This window comes from Podarcis vaucheri (genome assembly GCF_965113315.1).
Source record: "Podarcis vaucheri genome assembly, chromosome: 6".
Lineage (NCBI taxonomy): Eukaryota > Metazoa > Chordata > Lepidosauria > Squamata > Lacertidae > Podarcis > Podarcis vaucheri.
In genome coordinates, this window is record NC_138764.1 from 65,915,218 (window position 1) to 65,934,252 (window position 19,035).

At 43.5% G+C, this 19,035-nt stretch overlaps 1 protein-coding gene across 8 annotated transcripts in view; it reads right to left on the reverse strand.

The window, feature by feature from the left end:
• BLACAT1 (BLACAT1 overlapping LEMD1 locus) overlaps window positions 1–19,035 on the reverse strand; it is an 80,558-nt gene that overhangs the window by 18,384 nt on the left and 43,139 nt on the right. For 2 of the 8 annotated variants that reach the window (XM_082228416.1, XM_082228415.1), the window contains exon 1: window positions 7,554–7,845. The exons of 5 other annotated variants lie outside the window; for them this stretch is intronic. The gene's annotated coding sequence lies outside the window, so the exon portion shown is untranslated. Of the gene's footprint in view, window positions 1–6,812; window positions 6,834–7,553; window positions 7,846–19,035 lie in introns of those variants that run through there. One more of the 8 variants, XM_082228421.1, reaches the window with a different exon arrangement.

Consider the following 19,035-nt stretch of genomic DNA (forward strand, 5'->3'; position numbering starts at 1 on the left):
TTCATTGTCTGCTTTACAAGGGTTTTGTGAGTCCTGCTTAGTGCTAGACACAGATTCAGCTAATATATTCCCCCACTCCCACCGCAAGAGAAGATCTTCTTTTCTTCTCTGTTCCAGCCAGGATTGCTACTTATTTACTGGCCACTGCTCCTGTGCATTTAACAGCACCTTCATCAGCAGACATGAAACACCAATAATACATGTCTGATGGTCATGAAAAGCTTCACCTACTGAAAGGCAGCTAGCTGCCTTTAAAGACATAAGAGTTGGCCAAGTGGGTCATTTTCCTAGCCAGCTGTCAAGCCCCAGAATACACACTGTACAGAGTTCTAGGGTGCTTCTAGATAACCTAGTTGTTGAGCATTCATTCTGATTGGTTTGTGGAGAGGCTTGATGACATTGTGACAAAGCAAAAGTTGCCACACACTTTCCACTGCATTTCCCCATCCCTTCCCTTACTGCAGAGTCCTTTGGGGAAGCAAGTTTGTTCTACAGGAGCTCTAAACCAGCTTTAATTACACAACCTGAATTTGCTGGTATGTGGTTGTCATTATTTTGGGATGGGATTCAGTCTGGAAGTGCCCCTTTGATCCTCATAAAAGGATTACTGTCCCTATGGATTCTATCATCATCATCATCATTTTAATGGACTGTACTGGCTACCTCTTCCAGATGAACTAACTTGGGGATCAGAAAGTAGCAGAAGTGAGCAAGTGCCACACAGGGAAGGTTGAGGGTTTGAGAAGAGCTGCTCCTCAATCCTTTTCATTAATGTTGACCATCTGGCCTTCAAAAGCTCCTGGGCCCCAGATGCAGCTGCCCTGATCATTAAGAGATACAATTGGGGGGCGGAAAAAGCGAAAACAGGCCTGTACATTCCATAGGGGTTTTGTTCCAATTCAGGCTCGGCTAAAGGCAAAGGGGATTTTGCTCATTACTTTCCCAGCACAAGAAAACATTTTGGTTTGCAACAAAGAAGCTGGTTAAATGGGTTCTTTATCCCCCTCCATCCCTTTTCCTATTATTGCTAGTTAATTAGGCACTGGCCATCCAAGTCCCCTTCATTCACCGCGACGAGAAATACAATCAGAAAAGCAGGTGTGTGGTATGACCTTTGCAGTTGGCACTGCAGCACACAAAGGGAGTGTCTGCCATAGGAGCAGAGGCGCATTTTCTAGGGTGGTCGTGTTAGAAAGAAGTCTCAGATATCATACGCCTAGATATAAAGGAGTAGGAGGTGGAGGAAGACCTCCATCCACCCACTTTTCAAAATAACCTATCCATACACAAATACACAACTACCCAGTCATTCAGTGATAAGATTGGCAGCTGTTTACAGTAAGCAACATGTGCTTCTCAGAGGCACTAACCACAGCTGGATTGCCAACTGACCAGAAAACCCCAAACTGGCTTAGTCTGCCACATTTGCTTTTATTAGCTGCTTGATCTGCAAAAATTAGCAGGTGGAACTTTTTATAGCCCGGAGGAAAGTGTTATCGGCTGCTCCTGTCTGCAGAAATCAGCAGGTGATTTTTTATATATATAACAGCATGTAGATAAATATTATCACCTGCTGGTGTTTGGACACTCAACGGCTGCCAAAGGCACAGCTAGGGAAGCCGGTTGAGAAGCTGATAAGACCATGCTAAAATGCCCAGATTTTGGCATATCAGGCTCTCCAAATGTACCCGTGAAGTGGCTCTCTCCAACAATATGCTATCAAAATTCAGCTGATTGCCTTTTTGGCAGAGTATGCTTAAAAGCAACAATCCTTCTTAAGCAGAGGGAGATCCGTTGTACTCAGTGGGACATAAGAAACATGTTTAGGACTCTGCTGTGAGAATGTCATCAGAAATCAGAACTCCACATGTATGTTTGTACCCAGGAATTTGGCACCACATACATATTAAGGAGGAGGAGGGCTTTTTATGTGGCTGGTGTGCACTTTTAAAAGGAAGCAGTTTTCATTTGCAGATTCCCTAGTGGCAGGAAATCCATGTCTTCCGGAGTGCTGGTCTAAAAATTATTGTAACTGTGCTGTGGGCTGAAAAGTCAAACTTTTCGATTTCTTAGCTTCCCTCAGCTGTTGGCTGGGACACCTGTGGAACCTGACTGTGAGAAAGTGTCTCTAATTACCTGGTAGCTGCTCTCGGCGCGCCTAGTTAACTACCATCACTCGGTGTATCTTTCATGGAAATGGCTCTGCATTCTGCTCAGAGCATTTATTATGATGGGCTTTTTGCGAGGCAATGGAATCTTTGGGCCCTGGGTTTGAAAGCAGAGGTTTGGTGTGTGTTTTTCTTAAAAAAGGAAACATCTCACAACAACTGAGCTGTATCCTGAGCACCGCAGTGGCTGTTCAGACCTCTGGATGGAAAGAAGAAACCCAGAAGTATAGAGACCAGTCCCTTCACCTCTGTACATTCATTTGCTAAGTATTCCTTGCCACATTCACCCAGCTAAGCCTCGCTATACCCTAGCCTCTTTTTCATTCACCGTTGGTTACAAATAAATATGGATGTTTGGTTTTATTAAACGAAGGAGGGATAGCATTAAGGGATCTGTATTTCACACAGCTTTGCTGAGGTGCCCAAGAAAGTGGATTATTTCTCTGTGTAGCCCATGGCTTTTAGCCCTACATGAGTTATGAAAAGCAATCACATAGGAATAAAAAGCCATAGACCACAGCAGAGGGCTTAAGGAGGATAAGCGGAACGACTTTAGAAAAATACAAAAGAAGGGGATGAAAAGGGGCCACCTTGACTGTGTCTCCAGTGTTCCACATTACAGAGGCATTCCAGGAAATGCTACCTTGGCTAGTCATGTCCTCAGTAATTGATCCACTTTGATAGTTTCCAGTCTACTCTAAGCTCAGCCCTAATGAAATTTCCTTTGTCTGTTTGCGCTCATCTCTTGAGATAAGCTTTTAGTGGCCTCATCCTGCTTTTGCAGAGCAGGAGATATCTTAGAATGAGTCTCAATAAATTCAAAAGTGAAATCCACAAGTTCCTGATTGCTCCAGCAAGCCCCCCAGGCACATGTGGAGCCAGATAGCACAGCCCATATAAAAGTATCCAGCACTGCTAGGATTTGGCTAAAGGATCAGCAGAGCATGTTGACTGCTAGACACTTGGGAAACTGGCTGTACTTTGAAGAACTTCTGAAAATAATGATGCACTCCAAACTCTCCTGAAAGAAGAGGAGTAAAATGGATTTGACAAAGATCATATAGTGCAAGTCTCTAGGATTGAGCCCAGATATTTTCACTGGATGAATTAAATTTGAAATCAACCTTCAAATCTTTTTGTATTCACCTCAGATTCTCCAATTCAATTCAAAAATCTCTCTTAAGAATTTAAAAGTTTACATTTTAAACATTTGCACGTATAAACATGTATAATTTGCTTGATCGTTGCCCCTTTCATGAAACAGCACTGCAAGGGACCTGTTTGCTAACCATGACACAAAGGGAAGAGGAATTGCCAAGCCTCTGAAAAAGCCAGCTCAAGTATTATATGACAAATAGCCCCCAAACCAGTCACAGCTGGCTACATTTGAGTAACATTGCACCATGCTGCACAGTGAAATCAGGATATGCCAAATTGAGTTTGAAAATTTACTGTAGCCCAATTGTTCTGCATTTGTATTTTTCCTACAAGACACGGTGAGGCAAGCAAGGCCAATTTCAGATATGCACTCCCTATGCTCACAACTATAGGTTTTATGTGTATGATGCTCCGCGGCTCATGCAGAGGCGCACAACTGCTGGCAATTTTCTGTAAGATACGGAAAGATAATACATCAGTGAAAAAGAAGCCACTTGCTATTCTTTCAGCAGTGAATTATTTTCCAGCATTTTCCCACAAGCATGCATTTCAAATGGCCCTTTGTAGGCATGGCAGGCAGCAGGCATATAAGAAAAACGCTACTTTGAATACAAGTCCACAACTTGAGTTGTTTGCACAAATATGCAATGCTGCCTTTCAGCCTGAAATGTGTCCTCTGTGAATGTTATGCAAGTCAGAAAGGGAGGGGGAAATACTTTTTTTAAACCAAATGTACATTTTCCAGTCAATGTAGGTTTTAATTCCATTTACAGACACAAGAAATGCGAGACCTGATTTAAGCATCACTCATGAAAATGGCCCGGAATGAATGAATGCCAGCCTGTGGAGCTCTGAAAGGTGTACAAAACAAGACTCTCTCTCTCTTTTTGTAGTTCCCAGACAAAAGGGATAAAGAGAGTTGCCCTGAGTGTACGATTTCCGCCTCCCGCGTTTCAGGTGGATGGTCTCTCTCCTCAGCTGCCTTTTCAAAGGAACCTCTCTCGGTGCTCAGGCCGGGGAAACTACAAAAAGAAAGAAGGGCTCTTGGAATAAGGAAAATGCTTTAATTAGAGAAGAACAAAATCTCCCCAGTGCTCCTTCCTACAGATGGGAACAGTTCCTGCTCTTTAATGAATGTGTCTGCACCTTGTGCTCAAGATGGGATTTGTGGGCTAAATCTGCCGAGCGCCTGTGGAAATCAATGAACTTACATGAGTTTGGCCAGCTGAAGGTTTGGCTCTCTGCCTTTTACTTTTCTCTCTGTACAAACACTGCTCTGACTCATGCTTGCTCAACAACAGTGCTTATTTACTAACTTAACCAAGACAGGAGGATGGCTGGTAGAGGAAGAACTTCCACATCCATCTTTTTTCCCAAGACTTCTGAAACTGCTATTTTCAAGCAACCTCAGAAAGCTAGCGCGCTCTGTCTGTCTGTCTGTCTGTCTCGGCAGCGAACCTTGCATCCTACAATGTGGAACATCTGGTATGACTTTGTCTAACATTACTGGCTATTGAGCACATGAGCTCTCAATTCTGACCTAACTATTCATTTCCAAAGCCAGAAAAAGTATGTATATATGTGTATTTATAGGAAAGTCATTACCTCTATGAGAGCAATAAGCAGCATCGTGTGTGTGTGTCTGTGTGTGCTGGGAAGATGTCCAGTGCATGACCTGCAAAATCTAGGCAAGCTCAGATGAATGATCCCCATCATCCATAAACACCCATCACAAATACATGACAGCCAGTATGATGTGGTAGATGAAGTGTTTGGCTTAAGGGGAGAGACCTGGATTCAAATTCCCATTCAGCCATGAAGCTCAGCCAAAGTTGATTTTAGGTCAGTTACTGTCTCTCAGTCTGTCTACCTTATAGGATTGTTGTGAGAACTCTCTCTCTCTCTCTCTCTCTCTCTCTCTCTCTCTCTCTCTCTCTGTGTGTGTGTGAGAGAGAGACAAAACTATGTACAGTGCCTTGATCTCTTTGGTGGAAGATGGGGAAATAAATAAATATGCATACCTTTCACAGCTGCAGGGTGCTTCTCACTAGCTCACTCCATAGTGCTAAAAAAAGCTGAATTGATCATGAACGAACACAACACAAAAACCCCTTTCTTGTTTAACATTTTTGTTTTAAAACTTTGATTAGTTCATGGTTCATTTAAGTGCAGAAATTAGGGTGGTTTGGTTGTGTCGATCACAGGAGACACGGCTGTGAGTGCCCTCACCATATGCTTTTATAAGGTCATGTATCATGGACAATGTCCTATAGAACAGTCAGTACAAAGCTGTAATCTTCTGTGCATGCTCTGTGTTTCAAACTATATGTCCAGTCATAATTCCAACAGCTGCTAAGAGGATCTCTGTCTTATACATGCACCTTCCATTTCACTGCAACATCTGTTAACTTTATTCTCTCCTTTTACACAGTCCGGAAAGCTACATGTCTAGCTGCATTTGTATGGGCAGCAGCCTTATGTGGTATCCTCAGGGCATGCATAATATGCTATATGTACGATATATTTCCCCCCACTAAAAGGTCATGGGAATGAACCATAGAGTGCAGCTCCTGTTTTCCAGAAGTGTCATGCAAGCTTAAAGTGAGGTCTCTCTGGAAACTTCCCACTTCTACCAGCTCATAGTGCAGTTAGGTAATTTTAGACTCTGAACTTTTATATATTTAGGGGGACTGCTCTCTTTTAAATGGTGATGTGTGTTATATCCCTTACTTAAAGAATAAAATAAAATGTGGTTAGCTAAGCCCACAGTGTTTTGGGTCCTCCTCTCCCATTCATTCAGATTCATGGTGTCCTGGACTTCTGCCCCGGAGACCTATCCTGATGATATCACTGCTACCAGCCCTGCAACCACCAGGAGCAAGTATGGCAGTGGAAGTGACTCCTTTACTTTACGGCCTACATAGTCAAAGGTGGCAGTATTCTGCACTATGGTTGTACAGAGGGGAAAAGAAAAAATGGAGACCTCCCATTCTGCTCCTTCTGCCTTCTCAGTAGGGGTGTTCAGGCATTACCTTCATCAAGGGTACTATATGTGTACCTGTGTACACAAATAGCTGAGCTGTATGCTCACAGTTATTCTCATGTAACATAATGTTCAGTGGGTGTGCAGTCTGTGTACTCAATAGTTGGCTGTACAAGTCATCAAGTGTACACCCTTTCAGACAAACAATTGTACATGCATAGATACAGCCTGAAGGGAATTTCAGCAATGCATACATAAAGGCCAGTTTCACAAGTGATGCTTGAACATTTTTGGATTTCCCATTATAAACCAAATTTAAAAACCTGCTTTGACTGAGCTCATATATTAAATATGGCATGTTGGCACCATTAATCACAACAGGACATCCCATCTAACAGTACAATCATATATGCTTGCTCAGAAGAAAGTCCCACTAAGTTCATTGGAGCTTAGTCCCAAGCAAGTGTTCAAAACCTTAAACTACAAACAGTATTCATACTTACCTGTGAATAAAGACCACTGGATTTAGTGGGACATGCAGCTTGTTCAATGCACAAAAAGTCATCTTAGCATCATTTGTGAAAGCACCAAAAGTCATAGCCTTTTATTCCAGATTAATTAGCTTCAAATGACCTACAACTCTATGTTCAATCACTAACGCAGATTAGTCTTCTCTATGGAGCCATCTCCCGTCTAAAGGCCTTTTTGCACTTGCTAAAAACTCAGTTAATTTCTCTAATGTTTGCTGGTCATTTGTACCAGTTGGTTGTATTTCTTAATTTTATTCCTTCACTGGTCTGTCGGCCGCTGTTTTAGTCTGTATCATAATTTTAATATTTATTTGTTCTTATTCTTTTTACTGTAAACCGCCTTGCGATTTCAAATGAAAGGCAGTATAGAAATATTTTGTGTGAAAAAGAATAAAAGAATAGGTGCACGCTCTGCACCTAAACGTACACAGAAAGCCGACAAACCCTCCAGCTCTTTTGCCACACTTCATCCCCCATGTATTAGTTGTAAGGGTAGATACAGTGGGTCAAGGCATAAACGAACCAGAGTGGTCTCAAACCTGGTCTCTCTAAGCGCTCACACCTTTCACCACCACCTCCACTCTCCCCCTGCTGCCAAACCATTCGTCGCCACGCTGCACATACAACATACACACCCCTCTCCAAATGAAAAGGACCGAACCTGAGACTTATTCTGAAGTCTCTGGTCTGACCACTAGACGCAGATGATCTCACCTTCAGCAGACAAAACCCCCTGGCAGCAGAGAGGGTGCCAAGGCAGGCAGGTGGGAAGGATGCAGGCCTTAGGGACAGCACCAGGTAGAAGCATCAAGCCCTCAAGCTGGTGACAAGAAGCCAGGCCAGGCTTTGTCCTTCCTAGACCTCCCATCAGAGCTTCAGGAAAAGATTGTCCCGCTTGTAAGCACCCAGGCAATCCAGCTGGTGGCTAGCCCTGAGCACGCTGCTTTCCACTCCAGCTTTGGAAATCTGAGCTGTGTGTCCAACTAAACCTGACTCATTTTGTGTGTGTGTGAAGCCCAGGACCCCTCCCTTCCCGTCATCTCCCCCCTCCTCTCCCCTCCCTCTAGGTTCCTCCGGCAGTAGCCAAGCAGCTACTGTTGTGCTTCATACTTGAACTGATTCCGCATCAAGGCTCTTGGCGGTGGTGGAGGCGGCCGGGTGGGGGGAGGCTGGGAGAGATCAGGTATTTCTCCATTCCTGACTCTGGAGGGCCCTGGTAACAAAGGCTCTATTTAACCAGATCCTGTGAAGCAGAAACCTCTTGTATCTACTTCACTGCCTTTGATCTAACTCCCCCAGTGGGATGTGTATTAGTCATGTCCCTCCTGCTAAGCTGTTGCAGCCAAGAACCTGGGGTGTAAGCTCCCCTCCCCCCCAGCTCCCCCTGTTTTGGAAGGCCTCTCCTCCTCTGTGGAGGCATGGCAGAAAGGGCTCACCCATCCCTGTCTGGTCACAGCTGTTTCCCTGCCCTACAGCCTCTCCCTGCCCCAAACAGGCAGCGCCTTCCCAGCCTCGAGATTTTTAAGGATGAGATACAGACACTTATCCCTGCCTTTTATCACTCGCCCAACCATTGAAGTGACAGCATCAATATTCCGCTATGCCTTAGAGCCCTCTTTTATTATGAGCTTTTTCCCCCTTGCTGTGACTAAGCACCTTGCAAAATCCATTCAGTCCTGGCTTAGCATCCTGAGAACATTGAAGCTGGTGGATGAGTTTCTTTTTTCCAAAAGGGCTTTACTGGCAGCTGGACAAGGGGCAAACAAAGGAAATATTTGACTGGATGCCTAGATCTTCTGGTACTGAATGTGCTTTTTAAACTCCTGCCTTGCGAAGATCCTCTGCTGTGGCTCCTTTATCACAAAAACTTTTTTTTAGGGGGGTAGAGGCATTGTGGGGAGATATATCTTAAGAGGATGTGGTCTCTGGATTATGGGACCCAAGAAGCAGAGCTAGCCTCCAACAGCTACCAGAATTTCCCCCCACTGATAACAAATGCCTTAATAGCTTAGATCAGTGTATTGTCAATGACTGAGAACACGTTTATGTTTTCTATTGACCAAATGCAGGCAAGTCCCTCAGAATTTTAAAGTTCTTCTGTTCTTCTGGTACCCTCCTACACGGTCTTATTTCCAGTGCACAAAAGAAAAACGGAGAGCTAGTATGGTGCAGTGAAGTCTTCCCCAACCTCTAGTGCCTTCCAGATGTTGTTGGACTACAACTCCCACCATCCCTGACTATTGGCTATGCTGGCCTGGGGTTATGGGAGTTGTAGTCCCAGCTAAACATCTGGTAGGCAGTAGGTTGGGTAAGGCTGTTATAGTGGCTAGATTGTCATCTGGATGACATCTGGATTGTCCGTTGGATGACCTTGGACCAGTCACTGTCCCCCAACCTAATCTACCTAACAGGATTATTGTAAGTAAGGGTAGGTAAAAGGTAAAGGTAAAGGACCCCTGACCGTTAAGTCCAGTCACGGAAGACTCTGGGGATGCGGCGCTCATCTTGCTTTAGAGGCGTTTGTCCGCAGACAGTTTTTCCAGGTCATGTGGCCAGCATGACTAAGCCACTTCTGGCGCAACAGAACACCAAAACCAGAGCAGCACATGGAAATGCCATATACCTTCCCACCGGAGCAGTACCTATTTATCTACTTGCACTTTTTCACGTGCTTTCGAATAGCTAGGTTGGCAGGAGCTGGGACTGAGCAATGGGAGCTCACCTTCTGATCCGTGAGCCCAAGAGGCTCAGTGGTTTAAGACCACAGTGCCACCTGCGTCCCTTTGAAATAAGGGTAGGAAAGAACAATTCCATGAGGTCATTGAAGGAAGGATGGTATAAAATGTGCTTTAAAATAGTAAACAGAAAGTTCAAAGAGAGCATTTATCCTGACAGCACACCTGTGAGGCAGGTTAGGCTATGGGACTTTATTTAGTCTTGCCTCACAAGGTTGTTGTGATGACAAAACGAGAAGGGGAAGAACACCATGCAGGCCACCTTGAATTCCTTGGCAGAAAGGTGGAATATTGTATTTATTTATGACGTTTATATACCACTTAATCATTCCCATTTCTAAGCAGGGTACATAAAAACAGAACATACAGAGAAGGAAATAACAGAATAATGCAAATTTATCAGAAAACTGAACACTACATTAACATGCCTGCTGGAACAAGCAGGTCTTAGTCATGGGTCTGAAGTTCAGCAAGGATGGTCCCTGCATGGAAGAAGGTCAACGGGTTTGGGCCCACTCCACCCTAAACGTATTCAGTTTTTCTTGGTGCAGGATTTGGATTGCTTGGGCGCATACTTTTTATTTTTGCACACAGCTTTTAAGACGTCCCACAGGGGAACTTCAGAACTGGAGGAGAATGTAGTTAAGAATGTGTCTTCCAAACCTCCCACTCCTACCAGCCACAGCACTTAATTCCTCCATTAACTCTGTTGACCTAGACGTCTCAGTTCAACATATAGTCAGGTGCATCCAAGCCCATTTATTTCATTGATCTTAGGAGCACAGAATCAAAGAACTGTAGTATTGGAAGGGACCCCAATAGTCATCTAGTCCAACTCCCTGCCCACAGCCGTCCCTGGGTGGGCTCAAACTGCCATACTTCTGGTTAATAGCCAGATCTAGCGACACCCTGTGCCAGTTGAGGGTCGCTCAAATGAGAGTTGCATTGACCAAGAATTAAGCCTGGGCCTCCCGAATGGCAGTCAAGAATTCTACCACTGAACCACCAATACACCTTTAAGTAATGCTTGTAGCCAATGTGCGCTAAGAAAAGCTTATGCACTTACATGGGTGTAAGCCTCATGTAGACTACACTGCACTGTGAAAGCTGGAAATGCTGCCACCACTTCAGCCTGGCAAAGAAGATTAAGTCCCACAACAGATAATATACCATTAATGTGCCCAAAGAATCAGATTAGGCAAGGAAGGCTGGGAGTCCATAATGTCTTCCCCACAACTTCAGATATGGAAATAAGAAACCTGTTTGAGGAGAGGGGATTTTGGTAACATTGAGATGTGAAGTCCAGAAAGACTACTCATTGCTAGGCTAAACTAGCCCCATTTAAAAATTCTCTTATTCCTAGAAAATGCATGGAAAGTACCTAGCTTATGTCATCAGAACTCAACTCTGTGAATAGCTGGCACTAATCCACTTTCCATGAAGTTCACAGATCTAAGTTGAGGACAACCTTTCACAATTCTGGTGTCTGCCTGAAAACTTTTTCATGATTCAGTTGGATAGACTTGCAAGATAAACATGAAATGCAGATCCTGCAGGATCCCAATGCTGCCCCTCACAGCACATTCCTATACAGTACATGCCTACTCAGAAGGAAGGCACATTAAGTTCAGCTAGGTTTACTCCTAGGTAAGCTGGCGTAGGGCTGCAGCCTTAGTCCCTTGGTGGTGGCAGTGAAGAAAATGGATGGTGGCAAGAATGATGATACACAGTTCTAAAATGTCACGTACTGAAACTTTCTGTACCCAGGTTGTTTATTCCAATACTGACACCATTTCATCTGATTCATTTAAAAGGTTACAGTCATTTCTTTTATTCTCTCTTTTTTTAAAAAGCCTCAAACTTTGTCAAGGTGTCTCACAGACACACAGACACACACACAGACACACACACACACACACACACACACACACACTTTGTATCTAGTTGTGTAGAATTTGACAGACTTGATCTCATAAGATGATCTCTAAAGGCCTTGCCATGCCTGCTAATGTTGACCAATTCTGTAAAAAAGAAAGAAAAAAGGTCAAAGGTATTTGCTGATTTCCCCATTTCAGTCAATGAGGAAGAGTCCTGAGATCTGGGAGGGGGCAACTGTCTCCTTGTCTTCTGTCCACACCCATGGACACCCATGGGTGGGAGGACTGGCAGAATGGGTGGCAGAGCAGCAGGATATTGGGCTTTTCAAGTGTTCAAAGTTAAATGCTTGAAGAGACCTCAGGGGCTCCCCCCCCCCCCGGCATTCAGCTTGAACATTTCAAAAGCTCAAGGCATTTTTTGAGTGAACCAGAGAAAGCTTGCATATCCCCTAGTCAAAACATCCGTATCAGATCTCAAGTGGGAGCATTAAATAAAACTTGGCTAGTATGAGGAGGAGAATAGTGCATAGTCCAAAAAAAAAATATGGAATAAAATCTCTCTTTGGAGATGATGTTTTTGGAGATGATGTTTTTGCAATGCATCTTCAGCTGCAGCATTCTCTGCATATTTATTCCATTGCTTTTTCCCAACATACATCTTCAACTGAAAGAAGGAGAAGAGAAAGGCTCTTATCCGTTTTCCCAGGTACCTTCTCAGTACAGAAGATTATAATTAAGCTAGATGGACCTTTGAGCTGGACTGTGTAAAGCTGTTTTCTATTGTCTAAAACAGCATGAAAATTAGGAGAGATGGAAATCCTACTTTTTTAATAGCTTGCTATCCACTATTTTGGCTGTCAGAGGAGGACGCGCTACCAAGCTTTATTCTCAGGATGCAATGAAGATGCCCTTTAGGGGAATTTGGCTATAATTCCTGTCTGCTAAAAAAGAAAAGTAAAATTATATCACACTGGCAATCTCACTGGTATATGCAAGGGCCATAGCTCAGTAGTAGAGCACATGTTTTTCTTGAAAAAGAGCATGGGTTCAACCCATGGCCTCTCCAGTTAGGGTTGGAAAGGACTCCTGCCTGATATCCTGGAGAGCTGCTGCCAGCCAGTGTAGGCAGTACTAAGCTAGATGGACCAGTGCTCTATCTTGGTATAAGGCAGCTTCCTGTACATTTGAAATATCCGGCTGGCCTACCCTTATGAGCTTAAAGTACCTGTGCTTTGAAAACTGCCCGGGTGATTTATCAGCCTTTAGGTTTAGGGCATCCACAAGCTTTCACTGCCTCCTTTTGAATAGCAAAACTGTGTGTAAAACTGGACATCAAAAATCTCACAGATTATATACGTGCTCTGAGTCTCTGACATTATAAGGCTTTTGTGAGGCCTTCAGTCAGCAAGAACGTTGTGAGCCCCCAGCAGTTTTGTTCCATGGCAGCTGGGGGTGTGAGTTTCTAGTTTCTAAAACGCAAGTCGTAGGAGATGTCCTATTGTGTGCCCCTAATATTGTGAGGCACCGGTTAATTTAGTCCCCAGCTGCCTCCTCCCTTTCTTTGCTCTCTCCACCTCCAGCCTCTCAGGTGCTTTCATTCCACAGGTTACGCCTGGTCTCCAAGGAGCTGAGAGATTGCAGGGAGTGTGACAGAATGCCCATTCTTCTCCCAGCTCTGTCCCCTCTGAGAGCTCATTGTTTACCATGACTACACACATTCTTGAGCTTCTGATGAGACCCTTGTTACTATCCAGAGGCAGGTTAAACAGTACATGCCAAGGAAGGAAAAGAACTCCTGGCAACGCAACTGACAGTCGTACAGGGCCCACATCACAAGCCACCCACCAGAGCTCTTTCCTCTGGCTGTAGAGCTCCCTGAGCTTCAGAAGAAAAGGATGGGGGGAAGACATCTATTTAGAAGGGAGGGGAGGAATCCATCTGTATTCTCTTCTTATGATAAAAGGCTGAGCTTGAAGTACATAATGAGCTGGGAGCAAAAGGGGATAGGAAAATAGGAAGACAAGAAGCTGCTCTGTACGGTGTCAGACTGTTGGGTCCATCTAGCTCAGCATTGTCTACATTGATTGAGAGCCAGAGTGGTACAGTGGTTAGAGTGTTCGACTGGGAGCTGAGAGACCAGGGTTCAAATCCCCACTCGGCCATGAAACTCATCAGGTGACCTTGGGCCACTCAGTGCCTTGCAGCTAGACCTAAATCACAGGGTTGTTGTGGGGATTAAATGAGGAGGGAGAGAATCGTGTCTTGAGCTCCTTAGAGAAAAATACGGGGTATAAATGCAATAAATAAATAAATAGATAAAATTGATTGGCAACAGGTCTCCAGGATTTCAGACAGGGTTCTCTTCCAGCCCTACCCAGAGATGTGCCACTGAGTCATAAGCCGTCCCTCCTGGGCTCACTGGTTTTCAGACAGGACACACTGTGGGAAAGGGCAGGCCGTATTCACCTCCCTCCGCCCTCCAAATCATCATAGGCAACCCTTTCTCATCTAGCATTAAAGAAAAGGGATCGTATGTTGGAGCGTACAGTTTTTGAATGAGGCATGAGTCCCAACATCTGGGAAATTAAGCATTAAACAAAGAATATATTTAACAAATTAAACACAGAATATATTTAAGACAAAGAAATGGAAGGGGGGAATGCAACTACACAGCAAAATGTATTGTCACATGCTTCTTTTTCTTTTATATTTAAATCTCTCGTGATGCTCACAATTGGGGTCTAATTAATGCAGCTGCACAAAACATAATCAAGGTGGGTGGGGGAAATCTAAAACCAATGTTCAGAACAATTTTTAAAGCATGGGAGGTGGATGAAGAAAAATTTCTACAGCACCACGTCAAGGAAGCGCAAGTTAACACATTAGTCTCCAAAAGCTAGGAGCACATTAAACCGAGGAGGCTGTCTTGGACCGAGTCAGTTTTGATATGTACTTTAGTGCATCTAACCAAAGACGAAACCTCAACCGACTAGCAAACAGCAAGATATAATGCTGATTTACAATATTTGTTAATCATCTATTATAAAGAAAAGCCATGTCCAACATATTTACCACACAATTAAGCCAATTCAGTTAAAATCATTAACAGAATTCATATTTTTAAAAAGGATGCGTAGTTTCCTGGCAACATATAGGTAATAAACCTGGTTATTTACAAATAATTGATTGTTATGTTTTAACCCAGTACTGTGGGGAAATAGTTGATTTTTGTTGCTATTAACATTTTATTGATAAAAAAAAAACTAAGCAGAACTTTCCACTGTGGTGCAGAAATGCTGTAAATAAGAGGAGCTGCAATGTTGCCATGTCCACTCTTCATCCTCAACACTCCCTTTAACCGATTCCCCTTAGCACTTCTCCCTCAGTCCTGCTGCTGCCTCACTACCCAGGGTTAAGCCATGGCTTGGCTTAGCATTACATCTGAACCCAAACTCATGGTTTGTGTCCTCCCAGACAAATCACAAGTGATAACCCAAGAACAAACACTGATGGCGGCTTGCAGATTGTCTGGAGTGAGACAAACCACTGGCCCAGCTTTGAAAAGTAACACTAAGCCAAACAGCCCCAGGACCAGGGGAGAAGGGCAGCAGCTGTGATCTTCAGCCCAGGAACCTGCTGATTTGTGCTAAGTTCTGGCTAAGCAAACCAGATCTATATATATAAAGCTGAAACTGAAATCTTCCAACCAAGAGGAAAACTAGGTGAAAGGATATGTTAACCAGGACAGACCCAGAAGGAAGGCAATAACAAAAAAGGGAAAGGGCAAGAGGAGAAAGAGAAAAAATAAATTATTATTATTATTATTATTATTATTATTATTATTATTATTATTATTGGAGGACACTAAATTTCCTCCTTATGCATTGTGGTACATCTGTATAGAATACACAGAGGAATTATACCAGAAAGATATGGATGTCTCGTACACCCCAGGTAGTGTGGTTGCTGACCTTGAGCCAGACATCCTGGAGAGTGAAGTCAAATGGGCCTTAGAAAGCACTGCAAATAACAAGGCCAGTGGAAGTGATGGTATTCCAGCTGAACTGTTTAAAATTTTAAAAGATGATGCTGTTAAGGTGCTACACTCAATATGCCAGCAAGTTTGGAAAACTCAGCAGTGGCCAGAGGATTGGAGAAGATCAGTCTACATTCCAATCCCAAAGAAAGGCAGTGCCAAAGAATGCTCCAACTACCGCACAATTTCACTCATTTCACATGCTAGCAAGGTTATGCTTAAAATTCTACAAGGAAGGCTCAAGCAGTATGTGGACCGAGAACTCCCAGAAGTGCAAGCTGGATTTAGAAGAGGCAGAGGAACCAGAGACCAAATTGCAAACATGCGCTGGATTATGGAGAAAGCCAGAGAGTTCCAGAAAGACATCTACTTCTGCTCCATTGACTATGCAAAAGCCTTTGACTGTGTTGACCACAGCAAACTATGGCAAGTTCTTAAAGAAATGGGAGTGCCTGATCACCTCATCTGTCTCCTGCGAAATCTCTATGTGGGACAAGAAGCTACAGTTAGAACTGGATATGGAACAACTGATTGGTTCCAAATTGGGAAAGGAGTACGGCAAGGCTGTATATTGTCTCCCTGCTTATTTAACTTATATGCAGAATTCATCATGCGAAAGGCTGGGCTGGATGAATCCCAAGCCAGAATTAAGATTGCCGGAAGAAATATCAACAACCTCAGATATGCAGATGACACAACCTTGATGGCAGAAAGTGAAGAGGAATTAAAGAACCTTTTAATGAGGGTGAAAGAGGAGAGCGCAAAATATGGTCTGAAGCTCAACATCAAAAAAACGAAGATCATGGCCACTGGGCCCATCACCTCCTGGCAAATAGATGGGGAAGAAATGGAGGCAGTGAGAGATTTTACTTTCTTGGGCTCCATGATCACTGCAGATGGTGACAGCAGTCACAAAATTAAAAGACGCCTGCTCCTTGGGAGAAAGGCGATGGCAAACCTAGACAACATCTTAAAAAGCAAAGACATCACCTTGCCAACAAAGGTCCGTATAGTAAAAGCCATGGTTTTCCCAGTAGTGATGTATGGAAGTGAGAGCTGGACCATAAAGAAGGCTGATCGCCGAAGAATTGATGCTTTTGAATTATGGTGCTGGAGGAGACTCTTGAGAGTCCCATGGACTGCAAGAAGATCAAACCTCTCCATTCTGAAGGAAATCAGCCCTGAGTGCTCACTGGAAGGACAGATCGTGAAGCTGAGGCTCCAATACTTTGGCCACCTCATGAGAAGAGAGGACTCCCTGGAAAAGACCCTGATGTTGGGAAAGATGGAGGGCACAAGGAGAAGGGGACGACAGAGAATGAGATGGTTGGATGGTGTTATTGAAGCTACTAGCATGAGTTTGATCAAACTGCGGGAGGCAGTGGAGGACAGAAGTGCCTGGCGTGCTCTGGTCCATGGGGTCATGAAGAGTCGGACACGACTAAACGACTAAACAACAACAACACATCTGTATAGTACCGTTATTATCACGTCAGTCTGCCTAGAAATCAAGAAATACTTGTCATATTGCTGTGGTCACATAAGGGACAGAATAGCAAATAGTGAATTATATGTCCAATATGATTACATCCCAAAAGGTTTTTGCTCCTACTGTTTACTCCCTTCAAGATATACAGATGGCATTACTTGAAATCTAAGTTTTGTGAAGGCCCGGGAGAAAGGTCAGCAACTGAAGATAATATGCCCTCGCACGATCTTTTTTAATCTTAGCACATGCCACGTCAAACGTTGGTCCATTTAGCTCAATATTGTCTACTGTATGGCAGGGTTTCAGGCAGGAATCTTTCCTAGTCATACCTGCTGATACTGGGGACCTTCTGCATGCAAAGCATGTACTCTGGCACCAAGCGACAGCCCTTCCTCAAGTAATAACTAATCCATCATAAAAATGTAGTACAGACAGAGCCTAGACAACAGTGAATCTCCTGTCTAACTTGACAAAAGATAAAGTGGATCTATCGAACCACTGCGCTCCATACTGCAGTACAGTAGCATAATAATGTCACATTTCACCATCACAGATCTGAATCAACACATTAGGCTGTGAATTATTATTGGAAGAAAACCAGCTGAGATTGTTTATTTTAGGAGGGATGCCCACTTTTTGGCTGACAAAGCTGAATTATTCATTGACAAGCAAAGTGGTTTGCAAGGTTCATGTGACAGATTCATAACAGAGTTGTGAGATAAGAAAAGCAAAGCATTCTGTACATTGAAAAGTGGTATAGAATAGTGGTATTGTTGACTATCCATATTACTTTCCCATCAAGTCATTTTAGGGAGGTATATACCTTCTAAAGATGGTTTCCCTTCCTCAAGCAGTGGGAAATCCAGGCTAAAGAATAAGAATCACTTTGAGGTTGTAAACATTGGAAATGTTTTATGTAATTAGGAGGTGCAGAAGCTTGCAAATAGGCAGGCGGTACTATTCCTAGTACATTGTCTTTCCCATTTCATAAAATCCAAAACAGCTGTCTCCTACCCAAATCCAAGTATTGCTATACCAGTTTCTAGAAACCACAAAAGGGGAGAGTTCTCTTGTGTGCAGGTTTCCCACAAGAATCTGTTTGGCTGCCGTGAGAAGAGGATGCTAGATAACAACAACAATAATAATATTAATAATAATAATTTATTATTTGTACCCCACCTGTCTGGCTGGGTTTCCCCAGCCACTCTGGGAGGCTTCCACAAAGACCAAAAATAAGATGGGCTATTGGTCTGATCCAGCAGGATCATGTCGTTATATTAAATTCAGACCAAAGGCATACCCTCCAATATTTCTCTGATGAAAATAGGTACGTCCCATTCCATAATGATTATTTTACTATTTATACCGCACACATCTTACTGGGTTGGCCCAGCCACTCTGAGCAACTTCCAACATATATAAAAACCTGATAAAACATTAAACATTAAAAAACAAACCCTTCTCTATACAGGATTGCCTTCAGACAGCTTGGGGGTCGGATAACTCCATACCCTCCAACGTTTCTCCAATGTAAATAGGGATGTCCTAAGGAAAAGCGGGACATTCCAGGTTCAAATAAGAAACCTGGACGGCTTCTCTAAATCAGGGACATCCCTGGAAACTAGGGACACTTGGAGGGTCTGCAAAGGCCTGCTTAGTTCAGCATCCTACTTTGACAGTGTCTAATCAGATGACAATGAGAGCACCACATTGATTACTCCCCAAAGAATCAGATTTGCAAGTGGGTGTGAGTCAGTGTGGTCAAAAACCAGAGATGATGTGAACTATGGTCTGAATCATCTGGATAGCACCATGTTGACTACTGGTGTGTGCTTGAATCCCTCATGCAACATAGGGACAGTTCGGAGGCCCCCTCGATCGTGTCAAAAAGGATTTGGTCCATTGGCCACTCAAAGATTGTCAAACCTTTCTTATGTGTGTACAGACTGCACAGGCTGAGCAGCCATTATGCAGTATTTTCCCAAATGTGCATGTTAAGAGAACAATAAAGATAATAATCATCAAGAGGTTTGATACGCATGCTAATTGCGAAAACCAT